Source organism: Symphalangus syndactylus, chromosome 19 (assembly GCF_028878055.3).
Source record: "Symphalangus syndactylus isolate Jambi chromosome 19, NHGRI_mSymSyn1-v2.1_pri, whole genome shotgun sequence".
NCBI lineage: Eukaryota > Metazoa > Chordata > Mammalia > Primates > Hylobatidae > Symphalangus > Symphalangus syndactylus.
In genome coordinates, this window is record NC_072434.2 from 50,398,887 (window position 1) to 50,425,135 (window position 26,249).

General features: G+C 47.2%; 1 protein-coding gene and 1 non-coding gene across 3 annotated transcripts in view; both read left to right on the top strand.

Annotated features, from left to right (window-relative positions):
• The first annotated feature begins 219 nt into the window (after positions 1-219).
• The window catches only part of KANK4 (KN motif and ankyrin repeat domains 4), an 86,274-nt gene continuing 60,244 nt past the window's right edge, over positions 220-26,249 (top strand). For both annotated transcript variants that reach the window (XM_055235428.2, XM_063613338.1), the window contains exon 1: positions 220-548. The gene's annotated coding sequence lies outside the window, so the exon portion shown is untranslated. The remainder of the gene's footprint in view (positions 549-26,249) is intronic.
• LOC129459030 (U6 spliceosomal RNA) lies at positions 21,903-22,010 on the top strand. Its single transcript, XR_008649848.1, has one exon. It is a non-coding gene; the product is annotated as a U6 spliceosomal RNA (small nuclear RNA).

Below are 26,249 nucleotides of genomic sequence, written 5' to 3' on the forward strand. Positions count from 1 at the left end.
GATGAACCGAGATAAACGCATACGAAAGCACTTTGGGAATCTGAAAAGCGCTATGAACAGGTTAGGAGTTTTTGGTCTCTTTTCAAAAAGTTTTTCTTCTAAGCTCATGTTTATCAAGGGCTTTTGACTTTATCTAGGCTAAGACCCTCCCCTCGGTTTCGCAATTCTGCCCCTTCCTACACACCAAAGCCCGTGCCGCGTCAGGAGTCTTTTTTTTCTCCCCTAGCGAAGGCGGGGACTCGGGCGCTGTTGGCAGCTGGCGACCCGGGGCGAAGCCACGGCTGGCGGCGCCTGGCCAGTCCCGCATCCGCCGCGGTGGGTGTGCCCGCAGGGGTGCGCCGGGGCCAGGGCCGAGACCGTCGGCCAGAGGGCGCCTGGAGGGTGTGCGCGCCGCGGACGACCAGGGTGCGCCAGCCCCGGGGTGCGCGCCTGGGACGCGGACAGTGCACCCGGAGGTTGCGTGCGCCCCGAAGCCGGGGTGTGCGCCCAGCTGCCCCGGCCCCGTGCACCGCGGGCTGCCTCGCGCAGGACTTCCGCAGCTCGCTAAGGTAAGGGACTCTGCGACCCCAGTCCCCGGCAGCGCGTCTGCTGGGGTGTTCAGCACCCGCCCTGCGCGACCCGAGTGTTCGCCCCGGCGCTCGACCACTCTCCTTTCGCCTCTGCCACCCGCCTCGCCCCCTCCCCAGCGCCGCGTTCCCGGCTCCCTTTAAAGCAGCGGCTGCGGCAGCTTGGGCCGACCTGGCGCCCCCGCCTCCCAGCCTGGGGTCTGCGACAGAAAAGGAGGGGGGCTGCCCCTTTTCCAGCCCAGATTGGCTCTCCGCGCCCCAATTCTGGGGATGGAGAACACTGGTGAGGAGGGGGAGGCCGTGCTGTCCTTGTGGCTCAGGTGGTGCAGCCCCCGTCCACCTTTTCCGAGCTGGGCGCTGCGGTCGGTGATGCAGCCTGCGGGACCGGGCGCTCTTTGCCGCGGGCTCCCACTACTACCTGGAATCGAGCTCTTAGTCTCTCTCTTGTCGCGAAAGTCTCCCCGTAGTGCCAACCCTGGCACTCCTCGGCCCCTGGCTGAACTTTCCAGGGCTCCCTTTGGGCAACGACCTTGGGTGGAGGCAATGGGGCAGCTCCGAGTGCTCTAGACGCCGCCGAGGGCGCTTTGCCCAGCCCGCATGCCTCCTGTGAGCTCCTTCCCCTTCTGCCTCTCCGGTAAGGTCAAACCTGTGACTCTGGGTACTTTGACCCCGCAGACCGGCCAGAAATGGGAGTTGGAAAGTCGAGCCCACGGCCGCTACGCTGGGTCTGAACCTAACTCTTGCCCTGGGCATCCTTCGGGGCTGCCAAACGCAGTCTTAGTTCCTAAGCGCCCTGGAGTGCAAGGCTTTAGGGCAAAGAAGGAGTATTTTCCAGGAGAGGGAGGAGGACCCCCTGAGGCCTGGGCAAAGTCCTGTCCACCAAATAGGGCCAGAGGAGGATCAGATGCAGCCAGTGACCCGGCTGAGGCATGGGAGAAAGCATCTTGAGTTAAACACGATTCCCAAGGACCTGCTTGGGTAAATCAAGCCCAGGTTGCTTAGAGCCTCTCAAAACGTGACACAGGAAAGCTACGCTGGGAATAGAGGCAGATTCCGTTCTAATATTGCCTTTTCAAGCCCAGCCTTCCCACCTCACTGGACCATAATGTGACCTGGGGAAAGTGAGTTTTGGGGAATGGCTCGGGGATCAGACCAGACTAATTCAATCAACAAATGCTCTGTGCCAGGCACTGGTCAATGTAGTGAGGTACAGAAGTGAACAAAACTGGCACCTTCTGGCCTCATGGAGCTTGCATTCCAGTGGCCAACACCAACAGGAATCAAATCACTCACATAAATAGAGAATTCTCCAGTGCTGAGTTCTTTGAAAGGACTAGATACCCTGAAAACCTGATAGGTCCAGTAGTCGGTCAGTCTGCAGAATGACAGGAGAGAGTGGAATGAGCCTTAGGCAGAAGGAGCCGCATGTGAGAGGGCCTAAGGTGAGTAGCAGAGTGGGTTAGAGGAACTGAAAGCCTTTGTTGGCTGAGTTACTACCAGGGGCCCAAATGGGCAGTCCTTTAGTTGTGCATCCCATTGACTGGTCCAGACAGTGCCTTCCTTTCTTAACTGTAATAATGAGCAGTTGGAAGCCCCCTGGCTAGATCATAGTGTGGGGAGAAGGAGAGAGAGAGACCAACAGCAGCTCGCTGGACTCACTGCCCCATGTGCACACCTTGGTCAGACAGCCCATGCCTGCTCGTGGTGCCAAGAGCAGCGGTTCATTCCTAATGTCCATTCAGCTCACAGTGAACCAAAGCCTCTGCCCAACATTTAGGGATATTTGTGCTAGGAGTGGTGGCTCATCCTAGACTTTTAAAACTAGAAAGAACTTGCTGACAGTGTTAAATTCCTTAGGGTGGCATACATGGTATTTCCTCATCTGGGCCTTACCTGCCTTCCCAGCCTCACTTCTGGCTCTAACACTTTCCCAGCCCCTTGCAATGAGCACCCTCAATATGTTCAGCACAATTATGCTTCAAGTGGTTCCTGGGCCACGCGTTGCCTTTGCACATACTACTACCCTTGGTCTAAAATATTATTCTTGCCCACCCAGTGAATGCACTCTTAGCTTTGAACTTCAGCATTAAACATAAGGTTTTTTGCCCTGTAGAAGGCCCTTCCTGACAAGATAGAGGCAAATGCTGCTTTCTCTTTGTTCCTAAAGCTCCCTGGACATGCTTCTGTCACAGCAAACATCAGCTACACTGAGCACCTTAAAAACAGGGCTCTCCAAGTACCTAGCACAGAGCAGGGCACATAGAAGGTGTTCAAAAAATGCTTGTTAGATGGAAACTGTCCTGTCCAGTATTTCTTAACTTTTTTATGTGGGGAGGGGATGGTGGTTATTGCATATATCTTTGAGATTCTGGTGAAAATTATGGATACTCTCCTCCAACTGCGTAAAACCTAAAATATCTTGCATACAATATTACATGATTCACAGCTCCCTGCTCCATTAACCCATTTCCAAAACTTTGGACTTCAATTTTACAGAAAATGGATGATCAGTGAGGTGCGGTGACTGCCTAAGTACCCACAGCTGGCTATGAGTAGGGATTCCCAAGCTCCTTCCAGCTCTGTCTGCTTCTCTTAGCCAAGCAGCCTGTTTTCGTTCCTGGTACTTTATGAAGGCCACTGCTCATGGCTGGAAGACGGATATCTTGGTTTTGCTTCAGTTCAGTAGCAGCCTAAGGTGTGACAGGGAGAAAAATCTTATTATGGGCAGAGTTGACAATTAGGAAGACAGATGGGCCCTCTCCCTGGCCTGTTCACCGCCCTTTGCCTGCAATGTTATTACATCTGTTTTAGCTGGAGGAGGGTCACGTGTGCTTCACAGTTACCTCCTGGGTCCTGGATTGGGCCATGTAGGCCAGACTGGGGCATACGCTTGGTGGACCATTGAGATCAGAGGCCCAGCTATTGACCTTGTCAAAGGTTTCTTCCTGCAGAACAGGCTAAGGAGAGAACGGGGTTCTTGCTTGCTGCTACCAGAGCTCTTGCCTGCCTGACCCCTTTCTTAGCAGACTGGGATTTTCATTGACTCAGGAATTCACCCATTCTTTGAAACTGCATTGAGCCTCTGCTCTGTGCCAGGACCCGTGCTGATTCCAGTTTACAAGAAAGGGCCGTGGAGTATGTGCTTGTGCACTCGTGGCTCTGCTCTGCAGTGGGAAGGGAAGAGGCAACTTTTACTCCTAGTTCAACCTGTACTTCGGTAGGTATGGTGGGGAGGATATTTAGGACTTCCTAGTGCTGATAATACGCTTACTTTTATTTATTTATTTTTGAGACAGGATCTCACTCTGTTACCCAGGCTGGAGTGCAGTATCATGAACATGGCTCACTGCAGCCTCCACCTATATACTTACTTTTAAAACTCTGATGTTGTGCAAGTTATGTCATCTCTGGGCGGGGGGACTCAATTTTCCTGTCTGCACAGTGGGTTTGAGAACAATCCTTTCTTGCCAATTTCTGGATGGTGGCGTGGATACAGTTATCACAGATCCACTTGATTGTGTGTGAAACAGGAACAGTACAATATCATAATGTACATGTGTGTCGATCCCTGGCATAGTCAAGCCTCACCCTTATCCTAGAGTTAGTTACTGCCATAATCCCCAATGTATAGGTAAGGAAATCGAGGCTCAGAGAGGTTAAGTGACTTGCCCAGGGTCATGGTCCATATTAAATGACCATAAAACTGGGATTTCACAGAGCCCTCTGTCTTTGGAGATCAGATGGCTAACCACTTTGTGCTACACTGCAGTAGAATTTGTGGGAAGAGGCATGGGTTTGGAGGTCAGTGTATCCTGGGATTGGAGCCTAGATTCACCGCTAAGCAGCTGTGTGATTTACAGCTGGTTCCTAACCTCTCTGTGCCTCAAAACGCCAATCTTCCAGACCAAGTTTGGACTAAGAGGCTTCTAATGGGCCTTTTTGTGAACAGCCTCCAGTCTACACAGATAATATTTCAAAGTAGGATTAAAGGAGAGAAAAGGGGCCCTCCGGCTAAAAATAGGGCTGTCACAGTTTCCAGGATAAAATAAATGCTGTCCCAAGATTTAAAGTACGTAGATGGTGAATGTGATACATGGGCAGTTATAGATTGGTGGCGTCTGAAGAAGCTGGCCGAGCGTTCCTTCTCCAAGAGAAAGAAGCCCTGTTTTCAAAAGGATCGCCTCACTGTCTCGCCCAGGCCCTGGGCTCTGCCTCCTCAAATAGCTTTCTGGAGACACAGGCATTGTGGGAGAAAACACAAATCCCAGTTCCATCACTCTGCTCATTTTTTCCCCAAAAGTAAATAAAACTTGTTGGTTGGATAGTTTTTTTTTTTTTTTAATGTGGCTGTGGCTTTTCCCCCTTTGTGTGGAAGGATCCTTTGTGTCTGCAGAGTTTCCTTTGGTATGTATTTCTAATTTGTGGCTCTGACGTCAAGTGACAAGCGGGGAGAGAAATACAGCATCGGGAGAATTTGCTCCACACAAGGATAAAAGAGCAGCCTTCGGTGCCGATTCCCCTCCACAGCCTGGTTTCTGCCCAGCAGCCCAGAGATGCCAGCTCTCGGTGCCATCGATGTGGATGTTCCTAGCAGGGCACTGGGCAGCAGGGCTGAGTGTTTTCAGGCGCTGCGCTCAGTTCATCGGTGTTTCCCACCCCGCTGTCCCTTCTACCTTGGAAAAGGTAGCCATCCTACTCCTGGGGAAAGGTTTAAAAGACAGAATGCAGGCCGGGCGCAGTGGCTCACACCTGTAATCCCAGCACTTTGGGAGGCCGAGGCAGGCCAATCGCCTGAGGTCAGGAGTTCAAGACCAGCCTGGCCAACATGGAGAAACTCCATCTCTACTAAAAATACAAAAATTATCTGGGCATGGTGGCATATGCCTGTAATCCCAGCTACTCAGTAGGCTGAGGCAGGAGAATCGCTTGAACCCAGGAGCGGGAAGTTGCAGTGAGCCGAGATCGCGCCACTGTACTCCAGCCTGGGCGGCAAGAGCAAGACTTCATCTCAAAAACAAAACAAATCAAATCAAAACAAAACAAAAAGACAGAATGGCAAGTTCAGTAGTGGCTGAATATAATAGTGTGGTCAGGGTCTACAGTTATTAGGTACAACGTTGAGTGTGAATGGGGAGGGCATTTTATCAATGTTTAAATTAAAAAATATATTATTTTACTTTTAGCCTGGGGATACATGTGCAGAACGTGCAGGTTTGTTACGTAGGTATACATGTGCCATGGTGGTTTGCTGCACCTATCAACCCGTCATCTAGGTTTTAAGCCCCAAATGCATTAGGTATTTGTCCAATGCTCTCCCTCCCGTTGCCCCTCACCCCCGGCAGGCCCCGGTGTGTGATGTTCCCCTCCCTGTGTCCATGCGTTCTCATTGTTCAACTCCTACTTATGAATGAGAACATGCGGTGTAACGTTTGAATTTTTAAGAGATTATTTTCATGGATCATTTGTGTGATTTGAAATAAAAAATAATAACAAAAGGCATTACCCACCTGCCCTCCATAATAGGGTGTTTGGGAGTGAGAGGAAAAGAAAGGGAAAATGGCTTCACCATTTATTATCCCTGTGAGCCTGAGAACATTATTCAAGTTTACTAAACTTCAGCTTCTTTGTCTATATTAATAAAATGGTGCTGACCCGGGGCTCTTGTAACACAGAAAACAGAGACTCCCTTGAGTTGTGGTTCCGGGAAGAGACTGAGAAGCCATAAAATGCAGTACAGTAGTGCCTCCTTCCCCATGGGAGATACATTTCAGGACCCTCCGTGGATGCCTAAAACCATGGATAGTACTGAAATCTATATATGCTATGCTTTTTCCTATGCATACATACATACCTATGATAAAGTTTAATTTATAAATTAGCATAGTAAGAGATTAACAATAACAAAAGACAACAATTATAACAATAATACTGTAATAAAAACTATGTGAATATGGTCTTTCTCTCTCTCTCTCAAAATGTCTTGATATTTTTGGACCTTGATTAACCATCGGTAACTGAAACTTCAGAAAGCGAAACTGCAGATAACAGGGGTTTGGGGGGACCACTGTATTGATGTCTAAGCACAGGTCTGGAAGGAGGCCAAGCATCCTTGAGGCAGTTGATGCTGTGGAGAGGATTTTGAGTTCAAGGTCATCCCACCACTACAGCTGGTCACTGGCCTACATTCTAAGTGCCATGGATTAACACAGCCCCTGCCAACCCACCCCTTGCCCTACGATTGCACGAAGCTCTCTTTTGTTGCTGACTTCAAGTTCCAGAGAGTATCCTGATGTCTGAGCTGGTTCTCTGAAAGTGAGGCTTTCTCTCCAGTCTGTGTCTTGGCAGGTGCCAGGCAGCCAGGGCATGGGATGACACTGTGGCAGGGGTCCTCCCTGGGCCAGTTGGACGAGAGGGGTGGGCAGAAGAGAGTCCTATGTGAAGAACTTTTGAGGCAGAAAGGATGTGGGTGGAGATTCTTCAAGAAGGAGAGAAGGGTGAGCGGGAACTCAGAAATGTGCCCAGTACAAATACTTACAGAGCCATAAAGGATCTAACGGAGACTCTTAACTTAGGGTCAAGAGCCCCAAGGGATTCGTGTATAGAATTCAGAGGAGTCTGTAAACTTGGGTGGGGAAAAAAAAGAGCATCTTTATTTAGGATTTTCTTGTATTATGAATGTAGGCAACAATTCACAGTGTATTTGCAGTCCCTGTGACATTGTCACCAATAGAAATCACAGATATTTTCATGTTACATTTTAGCTGCTACAGATACCTTGAAATATTATTTATGTCCCCTATGGCTTTGTATTTATAGTAGTTACTATACCCGCTGCCAGAGCTTGTTATTTAATGCATTAATAAAGAAGAATATATTACTATATTACACAATTTAAAAAATTTTAATAATTTTATTTCAATATTATTGGTTTTCTTTGTAGTCAAGCTATGCATTTTATTTTACGCATTTTTAAATGTTCTGAGAAAGAGTCCATTAGGCTTCACCAGTCTGCCAAAGGGATGAAAGCACAAAAAAGGTTAGGACCCCCTGACAGGAAGTCAGTAAGCTTTATCCCCAATTTCCTACCCTCCCTCACCCTGACTTTTTTTTTTTGGAGACGGAGTCTTACTCTGTCACCCAGGCTGGAGTACAGTGGCACGATGTCAGCTCACTGCAACCTCCACCTCCCAGGTTCAAGCGATTCTCCTGCCTCAGCCTCCCAAGTAGCTGGGATTACAGGCACCCACCACCACATCCAGCTAATTTTTGTATATTTAGTAGAGATGGGGTTTCACCATTTGGGCCAGGCTGGTCTTGAACTCCTGACCTTGTGATCCACCCGCTTCGGCCTCCTTAAGTGCTGGGATTACAGGCGTGAGCCTCCACGCCTGGCCACCCTGACTTTTTATATACTCATCTATCACTGTCTAATTAGTGGAAGACATTCTTAAGCAGTAGTAAATTTTATTTAATTGTTGGCAAATTTGCAAAAGCACAGAATTTGTGGTTTGGGTAGAAGGCTTTGATGTTATCTAGTGGTCACTTTACAAATTGCAGGCACATACGGGTGACTCATCAGGTAATTCTATCAGCCCACAAACCCACCAGCCCCTGAGCTGATTGCTTGGTTAATCCCATGCAAAGCAACCTACTGGAACAACCACCTAGTGCACAATGATGATCCTGAGAGGTTAAGGAGTCTGTGTAGACTAACTGATGAATCCCTTGATCCAGTGCAAACTAGAATCCTAGAAAGGAGATGAAGCTGGTGAAGAAGTAGCTTTGAAGTGGGTTCTGAAATGGAGGGTATGCAAAGGAGGAGGAGGGAGGATGTGGAGGACTGGCCCCATGTTGATTTTGAGGAAGAAGCCAGGAAACAGGAGAGTCTACTGGAGCAATATTTATTACAGTAGTGGTTCTGTTTTTTTTGCTACCTTTTATCAAACTTGTGCCAGACACCATGCCAAGACCTTTGAATATAGCAGTTGTTTCATCTTTACCCGCTACTCAATAAGGTATGACTGTTATTCCCGTTGTATTGGTGAGCAAAGTGAAGCTCTAAGAGGTTAAACACTTGCTCTGGGGTACCCGAGATATCAAGTGGTGGAGCCAGGAGCTCAGCCTGGATCTGCCTGATTCTAGAAACTTGTTCTTAAAACCTACTACAGGCAACCGGGAAGAGTGTGTTTGGGAAAACTCTGGCTGCCATATTGTTTTGGTAGGAAAGTGCCTACTATCCATCCTCATCTTCCCCAATCCATCTCTCTGGCCTTTGCTTGTTCTCACGCCAGTTCCCTTCCCCTCTCACCCTTAACCCACTCACAGGCACACAGTCTGCAGGAGTGATGACAGAATAGAAATTACAAGCAAAAGCTGTGGGGTCAGGCAGAATGGGTTCTAATGCCAGCTCTGCTACCTGGCCGTGACCATGCTGAACCTCAGTTTTTGTATTTGTGAAACGGAGATAATGGTGCTTCCCTAAATTTACCTATTCTCCCTCTAGTGCTTCAGCGCCATTTTGGATAGTTCTTTCCATTTGGGTGGGAGGAACTAGACTTAGACTGGGTGAAATTGTCCCCATCTTCTCAGGTGAGCTCCTGTAGGAAGGCTTCCCTGATTTCTCTCCAACATGAGCAGCAGGCACTATTCATCATAGTACCTGGCTCTGGCCTTGTGAAGAGCTCATTGCTGTTGCTGTGCATGGCTGTCCCTCTGCATGGAAGCTCCCTCTCCCCTTCCCAGTGCCCAGTGCCGCATCTGTCATGGAGTCCTTCTCAGTAGAACCTTGATAAAAGCAAATGAACTGTTTCTTTCATCCCCCTTTTCAGGGAATTTGCCCATTCTTGTCACCCCAACCTCCCAAACCCCTTTTCTGGGCTCCGTCACCTACAGCTTGTCTCTCACCTTTCTTTGGCCCCTGCTGCTTTCTCCCTCTCTCTCCAGTCCTCCCTGCAGCCTACCTTGGCCATTAATGCTGCTGCTCCAAGTGCCAGATGCACTAGGCTCCTGCGCGGTTTTGTATTAGCTGAAGGTGGAAGAAACCTTACCGCTTACCTAGATCGTCCCCCTTGTCTTACAACTCAGGAGCGAACCAGAGAGGGCAGGTGGCAGGCCCTGGGTTGCAAGGGGATTGAGTGACTGAGCTGAATGAGGACTTTTGCCCCAGTTTGCTGCCGTGCCCTGGCACTGATGATTCCACGTTGTTAAGTGACTGATATTTGGGGCAAGGGGACAGGGGAGGAGCACATTCTTCAGGTGCTTGCTTGCCTTGCTGTAGTGCCTGCCATGGGGCTGGCCTTCCCTGACCTAATCCTCTTCTTCATTCTACCCCCATGTCCCTTGGCTTTGCCGACTGCTGAATGGAGCCCTGTGTCAGCCAGGCCGGTGGGCGGCCGCCTTCGGGTGATGCTTGGTGGTGCCAAAAGGCTCCTGCCCTGACAGCTCTGCCACTGGCAGAGAAATTCCCAGCTTTTGAGCCATTGCTTTGGGCTACTGTGTCTTCTCCAGGCAGCTCTTGTTAAAATGCAGTTGTGTTACCTGGAAGGAGAACCTGTTAGCCCATCGCAGTGTGGCCCGTGGAAGAGTGAAATTCCCTGGGCCTTGGCTAAGTCACATCGCTGCCCTATCCTCAGCTTCCTATCTGTAAAATGGGGACAAAAAAGATTGTATTATAGGGTTACCAAAGATGAAATGAGATAGTGCACTTAAAGCCCTTGGCATATAATAACTAGTTAATAAAATTAGCCTTTTTTTTTTTTAAGTAATGTAGTCTTCTTTCAGTTGAAGGTTTCTTTTTCCTTTCTAATTATAAAGTGGTTTTGAAGTTAACTTTCTTGCCTTTAAAATAGGTTAAAAGATCCTACCTCACTGGTGTGTTGAGGATTTATTTTTTATTTATTTATTTTTTTTTTAATTTTTTTTTTTGAGACGGAGTCTCGCTCTGTCGCCCAGGGTGGAGTGCAGTGGCGCAATCTCGGCTCACTGCAAGCTCCGCCTCCCGGGTTCATGCCATTCTCCTGCCTCAGCCTCTCCGAGTAGCTGGGACTACAGGCGCCCGCCGCCACGCCCGGCTAATTTTTTTTTTTGTATTTTTAGTAGAGACGAGGTTTCACCGTGGTCTCGATCTCCTGACCTCGTGATCCGCCCGCCTCGGCCTCCCAAAGTGCTGGGATTACAAGCGTGAGCCACCGCGCCCGGCCGAGGATTTATTGAGCTAAAGTGCCGGTGGATGCTACCAGGTCTGCCTGGAGTTCTCAATGAGAGCCTGGTGCTGTGGTCTGAAAGCTGGTGTCCTCCCAGAATTCATATGTCGACGTTCTAATCCCCAATGTGATGGTATTAGGACATGGAATCTTTGGGAGGTAATTTAGGTCATGAAGGTGGAGGCCTCACAAATGGGATAGTGCTCTTAGAAGAGAGAGCTCTGTCAACCCTTCTGTCACATGAGGACACACCAGATGCCAACAGTCTGCAAGCTGAAAGAGGGACTGCACCAGAACCCGGCCATGCTGGCACACTGATGGTGTTCTCCCAGCCTCCAGAACGGTGAGACATACACACATCTTTTGTTTGGAAGCCACCCATCCTATGGTAGTTTGTGATAGCAGAGCCCAGACAGGCTAAAACACGTGGTATTCTTCAAGTTATCCTGGAGGTGAGGATTGAAAGCCCCGGGGAGCCCCAAGGGAGGTTCTGGGAGGGTCCCTAAGGGAGGAGATGGAGGAAAAAGAGGCAGGAGAATCAGAAGTCAGGGGGACCCTGCTCCTCCACCCCAGCTGCTTAGATGCCAAGTCTAGGTGGGAGGGGACTTAGGAATCTGCCTTGCTCTGGCAGGGGTTGGGCCCTGTGACATTTTTCCCAGATCGTTGCCTTCTAGGCAAGTTCTCTGAGGTGCTGAGTTCCCTGGGGAGAGGTGCCCTCGGTGTTCCCTCCCTGGCTTGACTTTGGGGGTGGTGGTTGTGGTGGTGGTAGCAGGAAACGAGAGTTTTCCTTAACCCTTTGATCTTGGGATGAGTGTTGGTGGATGTTGGAAACTGCTCCTTTGAGAGGGTGGTTGGGCTTTTGAGAATGTCAGCCTGGCTAGATTCTCTGTGATTCCTCCTGAGACCAGGATAGTTCTCTCCAGCCTGGACCAGGAGAGAGATCGGAAGCAGGAGCACCTGGCCCAGTCTCCTGGCTGGTGAGTGAGGAGGGGTAGGGGGGTGCAGCTGCTCAGGAGTTTTCTGGTAACCAACATAGCCTCACTTCAGGGCTCTCTAGACGATCCTCCCACCCCTGCTCTTGTCCTGACTGCAGAAGGCACATTTTCTGGCCAGGCAGCCGCCCTGGGCAATAAGAGTGTCATTAGGCTCCTCTCCATGCAGGCGCCTGTGTGAGCCTCTCCAGCTGGCTTTCCTGTTAGCCTCTGGGGAAGGTGCGTCCCCACTGTCATCCATCATAACTGTAGTTAGCCTTCCAAAGAAGAGCCTGAATCATGCAGAAAACACTTTTCCCTAGGGCGCTAGAGACCAGGAGCAAAGGGCAGGCAGAGGTGAATGCTGGTTCCTGGGGCCCGGAGACCAAGCTGCAACCTGCCACTTGCCAGTCTGATAGAAAAGACAAAAAAGGGCATCCTACAGGGTGGATATGGGGTGAGCAAAGGCACAGGGGTGTTAAGGCAGGGGATGAGGTGTGAGTGGCATTTGTGAAGGGCAGAGGAATTGGAAATGAGGCTGGAGAGGTATGCTGAGACAGCCTTCAGGGCCTAGCTGGCAGGCACAGGGGTGGCATTTGGCTTGCATTTGGGTTTTGTTTGACCTTCATAGCATTTTTTTAAAAAGAAGAATTCTGTCAACATTTAAAAATCAGATTTTACATAAATCCACATGTCTAGCTTCTTTTGAAAAACAAATCAGGTCTGGCAACACTAGCCTTGAGTCACTCCCACCATGGCCACACCTGGCTGGAAGGTGAGCAGTGGACCTTCGGTGATGGCTGAGGTCCCACAGCCAATTGACTTGTCTGAGATCTCTGCCATAAGCTTACTGTGGAGTTATTACAATGTTATCAGAATGTTAATATGTTACAGGGGAGGAGAAAGGAAATTCTAAACTATTCACATTATAGTCTGTTTATCAGATTAGGAAATGAATTTTAACTACTCCTTAGGAATTTTTTTTTTTTTTTTGGCAGAGTCTCTTTCTGCCACACAGGCTGGAGTGCAGTGCTGTGATCTCAGCTCACTGCAACCTCTGCCTCCCGGATTCAAGCCATTCTCCTGCCTCAGCCTCCCAAGTAGCTGGGACTGCAGGTGTGCACCACGACGTTCGGCTAATTTTTGTATTTTTAGTAGGACAGGGTTTCACCATGTTGGCCAGGCTGGTCTCGAACTCCTCACCTCAGGCGATCTACCCACCTCAGCCTCCCAAAGTGCTGAGATTACAGGTGTGAGCCACCGCACCCGACTCCTCAGGAAAATTTTGATTGTGGGTTGAGAAGCAGTTAGGTGAGGCAAATGGGATGCTTCCTGCATGATGGCCTGAGAAGGAACCTGGAGGAAGTGAACGTGGGGCCAGGACATCTGGAAAAATGCAATGACGGGTGGGCCCGTTTGCTCTCAGCTGTGGTGTCTGGCATCTTTACTGGGGATGACACCAAAACACCCACCCTTGGCAAACATTTATTGCATTGTAAGATGTTTACTATCTTACTTTATTATCCTTTTAAGCTTAAAAAAAAGGACAGAGTGAAATGTTTGTGTGTGTTTGTGTGTTTAATTGCTACGGAAACTAATAGAAAGAGAATTTTTAGGAATAATTTGGAAAAGGAGGAGAGGAAAAGAAATTATTATTATGTTATATTGTATTATATTACTTCCTCCAAATAAAGTGTATGTTGGAGGGGGTGGCCTTTACAATTTGAAAGCCTCTGTGAACACTATTGGGAATTTTTTTTATTAAAAATTATTATAAATATCATACCAGTTAGCAGCAAACATTGAAAAATATATAGAGGCAATGAATTATGATCATGCCACTGCACCTCTGCCTGAGTGACAAGGATAGAGAATCTGTTTAAAAAATAATAATAATAAAATAATATAGAAGCATATAAAGGCAAAAACTTTAAACTGTCAAGAACTGGTGGTTAGAGCATATGGACCAGTTTGGAGGAAATTGATCTAGTTTGGCACTATATGTATATGATATATAACTGCATATTCTTATATAGTGTTAGATACATATCCAGATATATTTGGATAGAAAGTTTTTTAAATAAAAATGGGGCCCAGCTATTGTCCTGCTGTTTTTTTCCTCACACTCCATCTTGAACTTACTGCAAGTCATTATATTATGTCTGGGTCTGAGTAAAGAAAATCTGTGGTCTGGGTGCAGTGACTCATGTCTGTAATCCCAGTGCTTTCAGGGGCTGAGGCAGGAGGATCGCTTGAGGCCAGCAGTTTGAAACCAGCCTGGGCAACATAGTGAGACCCCTATCTCTACAATAACATACAAATAAAAATTAGCCGGGCATGGTGGCACATGCCTGTAGTCCCACCTACTTAGGAGGCTGAGCCAGGAGGATTGCTTGAGGCCAGGAGTTTGAGGCCACAGTGAGCCATGATGGCACCACTGTACTCCAGCCTGGGTGGCAGAATGGGACCTTGTCTTAAAAAAAGAGAGAGAGTGAGTCTGCAATGGGGAACACTACTAAATAGAAAGAGCGAGTCCTGAATCCCTACTGGGCACCTCCAAACCTCAGTTGCCAATTCTTTTAAATGGAGATAATAATTCCTTCCTTCAAAGGTTCTACTGAGGGTTAAATAAAATGTGAATGTGTTCAAAGCAGCTTTTTGGGTACTGGGTTATCAGAGCCCAGTGCAGCATCAAGAGAAAGCAACCCCTGCTTAACATCTTCCATTCTTTAGATTCCCCATTTTCCTTCCTTCACCGTGTTGCAGGAGGGTTCAGAGGGCCAGTGAACCTTGGATGAGTTAAAACTTTCACAATGGAGCTTAAAATCCTCCTTTCAGTGCTGTGTAACATTAAAATCTCAAGCAGGGCCAGGCATGGTGGCTCACATCTGTAATCCCAGCACTTTGGGAGGCTGAGGTAGGTGGATCACCTTAGGTCAGGAGTTCAAGACCAGCCTGGCCAACATGGCAAAACCCCGTCTCTACTAAAAATACAAAAAAATTAGCCAGGCTTGGTGGCGGGCACCTGCAATCCCAGCTACTTGGGAGGCTGAAGCAGGAGAATTGCTTGAACCCGGGAGGCGGAGGTTGCAGTGAGCCGAGATCATGCCATTTCACTCCAGCCTGGGTGACAAAGCAAGACTCTGTCTCAAAAAAGAAAAAAAAAAAAATCTCAAGCAATTCATTAACAGCTGCATTCGGGTTTTGTTTAGGACATTTTCCGTGGAATCACTTTTATTTATTCAGCTGCAGGAAAATTTCTGAAGCCAGGTATGTGGTGTTCTCTGATAGGAAGGCTTCGGCCTGTGCTGGCTCTTGGGGAGGTGGAGGTGCCCTCCTGCCGTAGGAAAGGTCAGCCCCTCTTAGTACAATGGAGGGGATTCACACCTTGTCTTTGCAAGTGACACCTCCTTCCTGAACCCTCCTTTTCCTTTTTCACGTCTCTTCTGCTTCCCTCTCTAGATTACAATATTCCCTTTCATCTGGGTATCACTTCTTCTTTAGCAAAGCATTTGTACTCCCATTATCTCATTGAACCCTCTGGCAAGTCCGTAGACTTAGGACAGTATTAGTAGGTAGCAGATAAGCAGCTGAGGCCCAGAGAAGTTGTGATGTGCCTTAAACTCACCCAGCAGAAATTGGACAAATCTGAGGTAGGATCTGGATTTCCTGGCTCACAAGCCATGCCGGTCGCGCTGTATCTATTGCCTCCTTTCTTAACTGTTGGCAGGAATCTCCTGAAAGGGGAGGCTGCTGGCAAGGGGGCGGGTAATCGGCCCCAGTGCTGGCTGGTTGGGAAAGGCTTTTTGGAATGCATGAGGTTGTTGGGCTTAGTGTCCTAAAGAGACTGGTGGGAGCAAGCGAAGAGGATGGGGCGGGGTGGGGCGGTTTGGAGGTCACCTGAGGTCAGTGGAGGGGGCAGACAGGAGCTGGGGAAGTTAAGGCCCAGTGCAGAGCTAGAAGGGGAGAATCCTGGATTGGAAGCAGGTCCAGGGTCATCCTTGTCTTCACTGGAAGGCTTGTGGGCTTTTTTGACATTTGGTCTCATTTTGAATGTTTGGCTCTTTTCTTGCCCCAATCAGTGGCACATCATAAAAATCTGCTTCTGGTATCCCAGTGAGCACCTCTTTCTTATTTCAGGTCACAGCTCCCTGGCACTCCATTCCCATGTCCAACAAATCAAAACGTATCAGTTCTGTTGCTATTCAGATCAACTTCTTGGTTAAATGGGCCCAAAACATTCATTTAGCCCAAATTTGGTATATGGACCAGCTCTTGCCAATAGAAGTAGAATCTGAAGGTCCAGGCGTGGTGGCTCATGCCTGTAATCCCAGCACTTTGGGAGGCCAAGGTGGGCAGATCACTTGAGGTCAGGAGTTCAAGACCAACCTGGCCAACATGCTGAAACCCTGTCTCTACCAAAAAATACAAAAATTAGCCAGGCGTGGTGGTGTGTGCCTGTAGTCCCGGCTACTTGGGAGGCTGAGGTTGGAGAATCACTTGAACCTGGGAGGCGGAGGTTACAGTGAGCTGAGATCACACCACTGCACTTCAGCCTGGGTGACAGAATGAGAGCCTGTCTCAAAAAAAAAAAAAGAAAAAAAGAAAAAGAATTTGAGATACATTTTAAGTTTTCTAGGAGTACATTAAAGAAAATAAAAAGAAAACAGGTGAAATTAATTTTAATATATTTTATTTAATCCAATATATCCAAAATATTATCATTTCACCATGTAAACAGTACCAAAAAAAGAGAAATTTTACATTCATTTTTTCATATTAAATCTTTGAAATTCAGGTGTACTTTACACTTATAGCAGATTTTAATTCAGACTAGCTACATTTCAAGTGCTCAGTAGTTAGTTAACTAACATGTAGTTGGTGGCTACCATATTGGGCAGCAGAGTTATGAACCAAGAAGACTTAGTTTGGGATGGGTGGTGGGTGCTTTTGGGCACCTTTGTAATGAGGGTGTCTTCGGGTCAGGGGGCTGGTCAGCAAACCTCAGCTATAACACATCATGGCTGCTCGCCCTGCCCTCACCTTTGCACTTGTTGGTATGGATGACATGGTGTTGAAAATACCGCCCCTCCCGATTATGCCAACTATCACGCCCTTCTTTGTGCTCTACAATCTCCCTCTCTCAACTCCTTTGACTTTTGTCAGCCCCATCCTAGATTAAACTTTACTGTCCCGTTTCTCTGACCCTGCCTTGGGACTGTTGGATCCGTTAAAGCCATGCCCTTTAACTTCAGCTGCTACTTGGCATCCTCCATGTGTGTCAGCTGCCTCTCATCCCAGTATCCTCACTGACTATTGCAAACCTCATCTACACTTCATAAGTTCCCAAGTCCATTCACACAGCCCTCAGTCTCAGCTCTTGGCCTCTTCCTACCTGAGAAGATGGAGATCATGTGGCTTAACTTCCTCGTTCCCACCTTGCTGTTTTTCTCCGTCTTTGCTCTCCTCTCCCTTGCCAAAGCCAAACCTTCCCTTCCCACCTCCAGAAACTCTAGCAAACTGGCCCTTTGGATAAAAGCCATGAACTCTTAAGCCAGAGCTTTTGGCTTCAAATTTCAGATTTTCCCACTGCTAACCTGGGTAAACTATTTCACCTCTGTCTTAGTCCATTTGGGTTGCTATTACAAACTACCGTGGACTGGGAGGCTTATACATTTTAATAAATTTTATTTCCCATGGTTCTGGAGGCTGGAAGTCCTGGGTCGAAGTGCTGGCAGATTCTACGTCTGGGGGAGAATCTTCTTCCTGGCTCATGGACAGTCACCTTCTTCTGAGTCCTCGGTGGAAGAGGCCAGGGAGCACTCTGGGGACTTTTTTATAAGGACATTAACCCCATTCATCCGCTCTATCTGCCGAAAGCCCTATCTCCTAATACCATCACATTGTGGGTTAGGATTTCAACATACAAATTTTAGAGGGGGCTCATTCAGTCTATAGGCACCCTCTCTTTGCCTAGTCTTCTCATTGTAAAATATGAAATAAAATAATAAAAGCACCTAGCTCCTAAGGTAGTGGTAATGAGTAAATTCAGCATGTGTTGCATCTTTTATTTAGCACAGTGCCTGGAGTAAATGTCGACTCCTATGCCACCTCCTCTTTCTTGCATCTAGAAGTTCATCCTTCTCCCTCGGCTTCTTCCTTCAGACCTGCAAACATGCTTACCTTTCCCAGAGCTCACCTTGTCCCTCCCTGGAGCTACTGTCCCTTTCTCTCCTGAATTGCACTGGAAAACAGCCAAAGGGTAGCCTATCTGCTGCTTCAACCATCTTGTCTACCCTTGACGTCTGCCTCCTGCTCTTTTGAAACTAAGCCCGAGCCTCATACGGTCTTCAAGTTCCATAGCATCTGACACCATAGAACAGTCTTCTCAAAATTGACCCCCTTTGGGTTTCTGAGCTGCACCCCACCCTGGCTCTTCCTTCTTACCTGCTCCCCATGCATAACTGTCTTCAGGGGTGCTCCTCAGACTCCTCTGCTTGCTCTTGCTTCTCACCACCCCCCACCGCCAACCACGTGGTGATCACACGGAAATGGATGGCTCTTGAATCTACATCTCTAAGCTTCAGGTTTCTCCCTTGTCCCAGCTATTAGGTGCCAAGTGCTTTCTTCCTTGCTTTCTCTCTGGTTGGTCATCTTTCAATCCCCACTGCAGGCACTGTGATAAGCATTTTACATACCTCATCCCAATTCATCTGTATAATCCTATAAGGAGGAAATTGTTTTTTTCTCGTGTTACCTATTTGGACACTGGGCTGGCAGTAGAGGTGGTGGGCACAGTTAGGGAACCTAAACACGCACTGGTAAGTGGCAGAGCTGGGATTCAGACCCAGATCCACACACTCCAAAGCCCACACCCTTAATCTTTGTGCTTTCCTGTCTCTGTCCGGTCTAGTCCCAGGCTACACTCTTTTCATAATTTAATAAGTGGTGGGTGCTGAATACCATTCATGTATGTCAGACATTCTTCTGTGCCTGTGTTCTGTTTACCCTGCTGTTAGCCAGGTTCATCACTGGTTAATTTCAGTCTGTGTCTGGACCTTTGGTGTTAGCACCTGAAAATCTTGACTGAGCCCAGGTCCCTGCTATGCAATGCAAGAACCCAGTAGTAGGAACGTGCACACATTTCCACATAGTGCATATGTTTCTCTTTCTCCCAGTCTCCCCATCTGTGAAATGAGAGAGTTGAACTCGGTAATTGCAGGAGCCTGTCCAGCTCTTGTGCTCCTTGGGTCTGTTTCATGTTCTGCTTCCTGGAGCCTACTGTGTTCCCAGCACATGATAGATGCTTTTGGGCAATGCTGAGAGAACACAAAAGGCATTGGGCTGTCATGGAGCCGAAACTCAGTCAGGAAGACAAAGCCAACACTCGTGAAACTGCCAACTATATAAGACGTTATGTAATTATGCCTGCAATTTCAGATTATATACATTTGTAATGGTTCAGTACAGGAGAAGAAAAGCTTCTGTTCTCTTATAAGAAAAAAAATAAATAAAAGGAGCATTTAGAGAAAGGTATTAAGTCTGGCCAGACTGCTTGCCAGACTTGCTATTTCCCTCTTGAAATCAGTTGTTCATTCTGTAAATATTTATTGAATGTCTACTGATAGGCCAGAATCTGGGGACATACGCCCCTCGTTGCAGTCAGAGTTGTATTTAAAACCCAGCTTTCATCTTGTTCCTCCCTGCTTAAGAACTTTTGATGGTTTCCTATTCTAGAAAATAAAATGAGCTGACTTCCAGCCTCTGTCTTCTGCCATCCACTTCCCCGACCCTGCCAGGATTGCTGGTCATTCTTCAAGCCCACCATACATGTTTTCATCTCTAGCTAGAGAGCTGCTTCTCCCATCTGCCTGCTGAATTTTTACTCATCCTTCAACACCCAGCTCAAAAATACCAGATCTGTGATGCTTTTCTGATCCTCTGAGATGCTCCGGCCACACCTCTCTAACACCACATAGGTCCTTGTTTATGTCTCTGCCTCCCATTTTGGACGGTGCGTTCCTTAAAGAAAAGAACCCTGTCTTTTTCATCCATGAGTCCACAGAACCTAGCCCAGTGCCTGAAGAAGAATTTCTGATAAATGGGTGATTGCACACAATCTGTAGAGGCTGGTCTTTGAACAGAAAAGGATCTCTTTTCTTCTTTCCTCAAGTTACTGGGCTGTTGAACTTCATGTCTCGTGGCCAGTGAAGGGGACTCAATGGTTGAGAAAGCATTGTGTCTCTTTCTCTGAGCAGTAGTGGGGAGACTGGAGCCACCGGAGCCTCACTTTTGCCCTGGAGGGGGACTTGCAGCAGCAGCAGCAGCTGAACCCACACACGCCAGAGGACTGTGGTGAAGGAGGCATTTGTGTTGGGCTTGGCAGGTGGGAGGCCTTTGTGTTCCAGAGCACAAGTGGGTAAGTATGTCAGACAGGCTGCAGGCTGCACACACATGCCGAGGGGCTGGGCCCAAAATGCCTTCTGACCTGGGAAGAAAAAGAGGCATTGTGTGCACTGGCAGCACTCCAAGGGAACTATTCCAGTTGTTCTTCTCTTTTGAACGGCTCACTCTTTTAAAAAAGAAAAGTCCAGAGGTGAACATCTCTCTCCCACTCCAAAACATCCTGCCTAGCAATTTCAAATCAGTTGCTACCCTCAAAATATGAATTAATCCATTATTTAAATAATTCATTAATTCAACTGCTACATCTTTATGAGGCAGCACTGTGGTCAGCACTGTACTAAGCACTTGGGAAACAGAAGTAAAGAAGACACAGTCCTCATCACTTTAGGCTCTATTCCTGATTGCTTGCTGGGTGTCTAAATCCTTTTGGAACCTCATCCTGCCCCTTCTCTTGGGCTTGATTTTTCTGTGCTCCTTGGCAATCCTTCCTTGAGGCTTCTGTCTGCCACTGCCCATTCTCTACCTCTGCACCCCCTGGTCCTGTACTGTGCCATGTTGTGGGGTCATCAGGTACCAGCTCACCACCTTTCCTAGACTCAGGTGGGCATGGACAGAACCAGGCTTCAGTCTGGTCCGTTAAGAGCTTGGGCAGTTATCTGGGTGTGTCGCTCATGCCTGTAATCTGAACACTTTAGGAGGCTGTGGCAGGAGAATCACTTGAGCCAGGAGTTTGAGACCAGCCTGGGGAATATAATGAGAGCCTGTCTTTACAAAAAATTTTTTTAAAATTAGCCAGGCGTCATGGCATGCACCTGTGGCCCCAGCTACTCTGGAGGCTGAGGCAGGAGGATCACTTGAACTTAGGAGGTTGAGGCTAGATTGAGCTGTGATTTTAACCACTGTAATCCAGCACTCCAGCCTGGGCAATAGAGCAAAACGCTGTCTTAAAAAAAAAAAAATCTTGGGCAGGAACACCTAAATTCATCCCTAGCTCTGCCTTTTACTATCTTTGTGGCTATGACCAAGTTATTAAACCTCTCTGAGCTTAGGCTTCCTAATCTGTTAAACAGAAAAAAAAAAAAATACATAGAGACATAGAGTCTTTGAGAAGAGTAAATAATAGTAGTGTAATACTTGGCACAGTGCCTAATATACCACACAACAACTCTCAATAAATAATAACAAAACAACTGACCATTATTGGGCACTTACTAGTTTCTTCCTTCCCTCAAAAACAACAGCAACCACAGCTTGTATTTCAGTGTCTTCTACATGCCAAGTACTGTGTAAAGTATAGGCATGTAGCCATCAGAATAGCCTTATAAAGTGGAAAGTATTACTTTGTACCATTTTATAGCTGAGGAAGCTGGCTTCAAGGGCTAGAGTGACTTACCCAAGGTCACACGGTTTCAAGTGCTGGTGCTAGGAATCATGATTCAGGCTGTTGAGCTCCTTCCCATTCCTCCCCAACCAGACAAATACCCTGACCACACACTTTGCTACTTGGCTCTGGGACCAGCAGATCAGCATCTCTTGAGAGCTTGCTGGAAATGCCAACTGTGAGGCCCCACTCCAGACCCACCAAATCAGCATCTGCATGTTAACAAGATCTTCAGGTGTATAGGCATACTACAGTTTGAGAAACACTGAGCTACAGTTTACCAAAGATTTTTAAAAGTAGGCTAGAACAGTACTTCTCAAACTATCATGTGCATAAAAATTACCTGGAGGGCTGGCTGGTTAGAACACGGATTCCTGTGTTCACTTCAGCAGCAAATATACCAAAATTGGAATGATACAGAGACGATCAGCATGGCCTCTGCACAAGGAATGACACGAAAATTCATGAAGCATTTCATATTTAAAAAAGAAAAAGCCCCACAGATTCCTACCCCTGTGATTCTGATTTGTATCCATGGCTTATTATTGACAGGGAGGACCATCGTGCTCCCAAGTTACCAAGGCAGGAGCTGTGGATGCCTGCATCAGCCATTCCACCCTCCCCCTGCCCTGCCTAGAGAACAACAGAGAAACGAAATTAATTTGTAACCTAAAACCCTTGTATCTGCCCTGAAAATATGTCTTTCTAATGGAAAATTTGACAGAGTGTTCCATCTGCAAAGAGCATTTTATATGAAATGGATATCTGTGTAACTCAACTGCTGCTATCTGGTTAAATAGCAATTAAACACCTCAAGACTCCTTGGAACTTTCAAAGATTATTTGAAAAGTAATTGTGTTTTATTGATTAAATAATTTGCAGTGGATTAGAAAGTCACTGAATTTTTTAGCTATTCCTTCACAAGTAAATTGGTCTTATTTAGAGACCTAGCGTGTCCCCAACCATGTTTATATTTTAATAATCGCCTGATGTTTAATAGCATGGCTGGTGGTGGAATTTAATGCTAGATTCGTTCCTTTGCTAAATCCTTCTATCTGGTTCTTTCTCTTTCCATTTAGACTTCCAAAAGCTACTTGCTTCATAGATGGCTACAGAAATAGGACCCAAAAGGCAAAGAACACTGTCGTTAAGAGCTCGGTCTCTGGAGTCAGACAAACCTCAATTTGAATTCCAATCCTGCCACTTACTAGATTTGTGCCCCTGAACCTGTGATCTCTGAAAAGGATATAATAGCACCTACCTAATATGGTCATCATGAACTTAAATAAGTTAGCATTTGTACAATATAGGACAGTATCTAGCTAGTAATAATAATTATTATTATTATAACAGTGTAAGTATTTACTAGTTTTTTTTTTTTGAGACGGAGTCTCACTCTGTCACCTAGGCTAGAGTGCAGTGGTGCAATCTCAACTTGGTGCAACCTTGGCTCACTGTAACCCCTGTCTCCCGGGTTCAAGCTATTCTCCTGCCTCAACCCCCTGAGTAGCTGGGACTATCGGTGCGCATCACCACACCCAGCTAATTTTTGTGTTTTTAGTAGAGATGGGGTTTCACCTTGTTGGCCAGGCTGGTCTCAAACTCCTGAACTCAGGTGATCCACCCTCCTTGGCCTCCCAAAGTGCTGGGATTACAGGCGTGAGCCGCTGAGCCTGGCCTAGTACTAGTATTATTAAGCCCGAGTTTTCTAATCTATAAAATGAGTGTACAGGGAATAAAACCATCAACATATGAGTATTAAAAACATGTTTGCAGCCAGATGTGGTGGCTCACACCTATAATCCTAACACTTTGGGAGGCCAAGGCGGGTAGATCACTTGAGCCCAGGAGTTCAAGACCAGCCTGGACAACATGCCAAAACACTGTTTCAAAAATTAGCCGGGCATGGTGGTGTGCACCTGTAGTACCAGCTACTCAGGAGATTGAGGTAGAAGGATCACCTGAGCCCAGGAGATTGAGGCTGCAGTGACCTGTGATCATGCCACTGCACTCCAGACTGGGTGTCAGAGCGAGACCCTGTCTCAAAAAAAACAAAAACAAAAACAAAACCACCAAAAATAATTTCTGTGCTTTTGGAGCCTTCTAATTAATTTCCTCCTAAGGACACTTCTGGCAGAGCTTTCTTGGCTGTTCTCCCTCCGTTATTATGCAGATTGAGGTCATTCAGTGATGAAAAAGCCATGGACAAATGGAGCCAATATTGGAATTCCCAATGAAGGGGCCAGAGAGAGGCTGGCAGTGGAGGGATGAGTAGATGCCAGAGTCGGGGGAGGTGAGGGAGTGAAGAACCAGGTGGGGGGATTCACATAAGGATGTTGGGGAATGGCACACACTGCTGCTGGGGCGGTTGCTCTGCCGGAAATAGACACCTAGAACAGCAGAGATGGGAAAGAAAAAATTTAAGACTTTTGCTTTGTGCTAAGAATGCACTTCCCATTTGGTATTTTCTCTAGAGACTGCAGCGAAGGTTTGGATTGCTTCCAATTAACTTTTTTCTACTTAACTGCTGATTCTTTGAACACAGCCCTGAACTCAGACTGGGCCATGAGGCAGCATCTTTATCTGGTTTACAGAGGAGTCTTGCCCATGTTGTCCTAGGTGCTGAGTAAGGATGGGTAAAGGACTTACATAGGACAGAGTCAATACTTAATTGATGTTGGCAACTATTTTTATTGTTATGCGTTATACTTTCCCTGTAGCCAGAGGCTGCAAGCAAAGATCACCAACAGAAGTATGAGCAGTTCTCTGGCACACTTTACCACAATAAAAACTCCATTATTCCACATTTCATCTAGGGACGCCGGCCACATTCTTTTTAAAGAAACCATCAATTCCATGTCCTCCAATATCACACTGAGGACCAGTACATGAGATTTGTAAAGGAAAGCACTGGGTTAGGAGTCTCAAAAGCAGACTCTGACCTTGGTCCTGCTGTATGGGGTGGGCAGGTCATTCAGCCTCAGTTGCCCCTTTATGGGTGCAAATGTTGTCCAAGACCCTGTTTTATACTTCTCTCCTCCCAATAGTAGATAATCAGTGGACTGATTGAACACTTGCCACCTGCAGGGCCCTGAACTGGTGCCATAAAGGATACCCAGGAGCACAAAACGGGAACCTTGATTTGAAAGAGCACATAATCTGGCTGGAAGAAAAGATGTGAGCAAGGCCAGGTGCAGTGGCTCACTCCTATAATCCCAGCACTGTGGGAGGCCAAGGCGGGTGGATTGCCTGAGCTCAGGAGACCAGCCAGGATTGCCTGAGACCAGCCTGGGCAACAAGGCGAAACCCTGTCTCTACTAAAAATACAAAAAATCAGCCGGGCTTGGTGGTGGGCGCCTATAGTCCCTGTAGTTACTTGGGAGGCTGAGGCAGGAGAATCGCTTGAACCCGGGAGGTGAAGGTTGCAGTGAGCCAAGATGGCGCCACTGCACTCCAGCCTGGGCGACAGAGCAAAACTCCATCTCAAAAAAAAAAAAAAAAAAAAAAGAAAAAGAAAAAAAAAAAGAAAAGATGTGAGCAGAGTCACTAATAAAAGTCTGCCTATGCTATGCTCCAAATGCCCAACCATTCTGTGACACCTTCGAGCAGCTCCATGGGGTGATATAAACCTGAGTGATATTGTCAATTTTGGCAATGCCTTTTCTTAGTAACTTTGCCCACATTAAAGCAAAACAAAACCCAGGCCGCAACAATATATAACCTTCCTTTGTATTACCGGATGGTACACTGAAGGAATCCCATCTCTTTTAAGGGAAAGTTGAAGTTGAGAGAAGTTTCTGGTGCTCCTCATCTCTCCTCGAGTCTCTTTGGTTCATCTCTGATGACATCTGCCCTTCCTCTGGCTGGCATGCTGCTGAGGCTGGGTGTCACCATCTTTGTGGACCCACATCACACATGTCCGCTTCTTGTCAGACTGAACTTGCCAGAGGGCTAGGTGGGGCATTGTGAAATAATAACAGCTTTCCCGTCTGAAAAATCTGGAAACATCGCTTTCTCCACCCAGGTGTCTGGGGATCACTTAGCCTCAGTTTGGTTTAAACTGATTTTCCTGAATGTGCAGGCTGTGCATATTTGAGCCAACAAAAACCTTCCTCCCAACCCAGAAGGCAGATGCAACAGCCCACACAAGCTCTAAACTGTCTGCACCTGCAACTGGAGCTACGGCGCCCAGCTGATGCCTGCAGAGGCATCTGCTGAATTCTGACCAGGGATGATGCTGCTTGGATGGGAGCTGCCCAAAGAGGGTGGGTGCAGGGGTGCCCCCCTGTGGAGTATTTGTGCCTACCCTTGAGATGCTTTCACTAAAGTGACCCAGGAGGGAGGAAGTGGAGCTGAATTCCTAGGAAACATTAATTCCAAGTTGTGGTTTCCAAGCCCTCTGGACTGTGGCCCAGTTCAGGGGAGCAAAAGACTTTGTGGCCCACTGAGTCCACTCACTCCTACTTTGCAGTGGGAAAGAATTTGGTAGTAACAAAGGATTAAAGGAGAAGAGAAAACTAATCAAAGTGGTAATGCAGCAAATACTCAGGACAACAATCAACAGAAACTCCTAAAAGTAATTTCATAAGTAATGTAAATTAATAGAGTAGAAGCAGTTTAAAACCAAGAGATTGCCGACGCTGCGTTATAGCCATCAAGGGTCATGGTTGCAAACACCAGAACCCGCTCTAGCAGTCCATCTATCTATAATAGAAGAGGACTT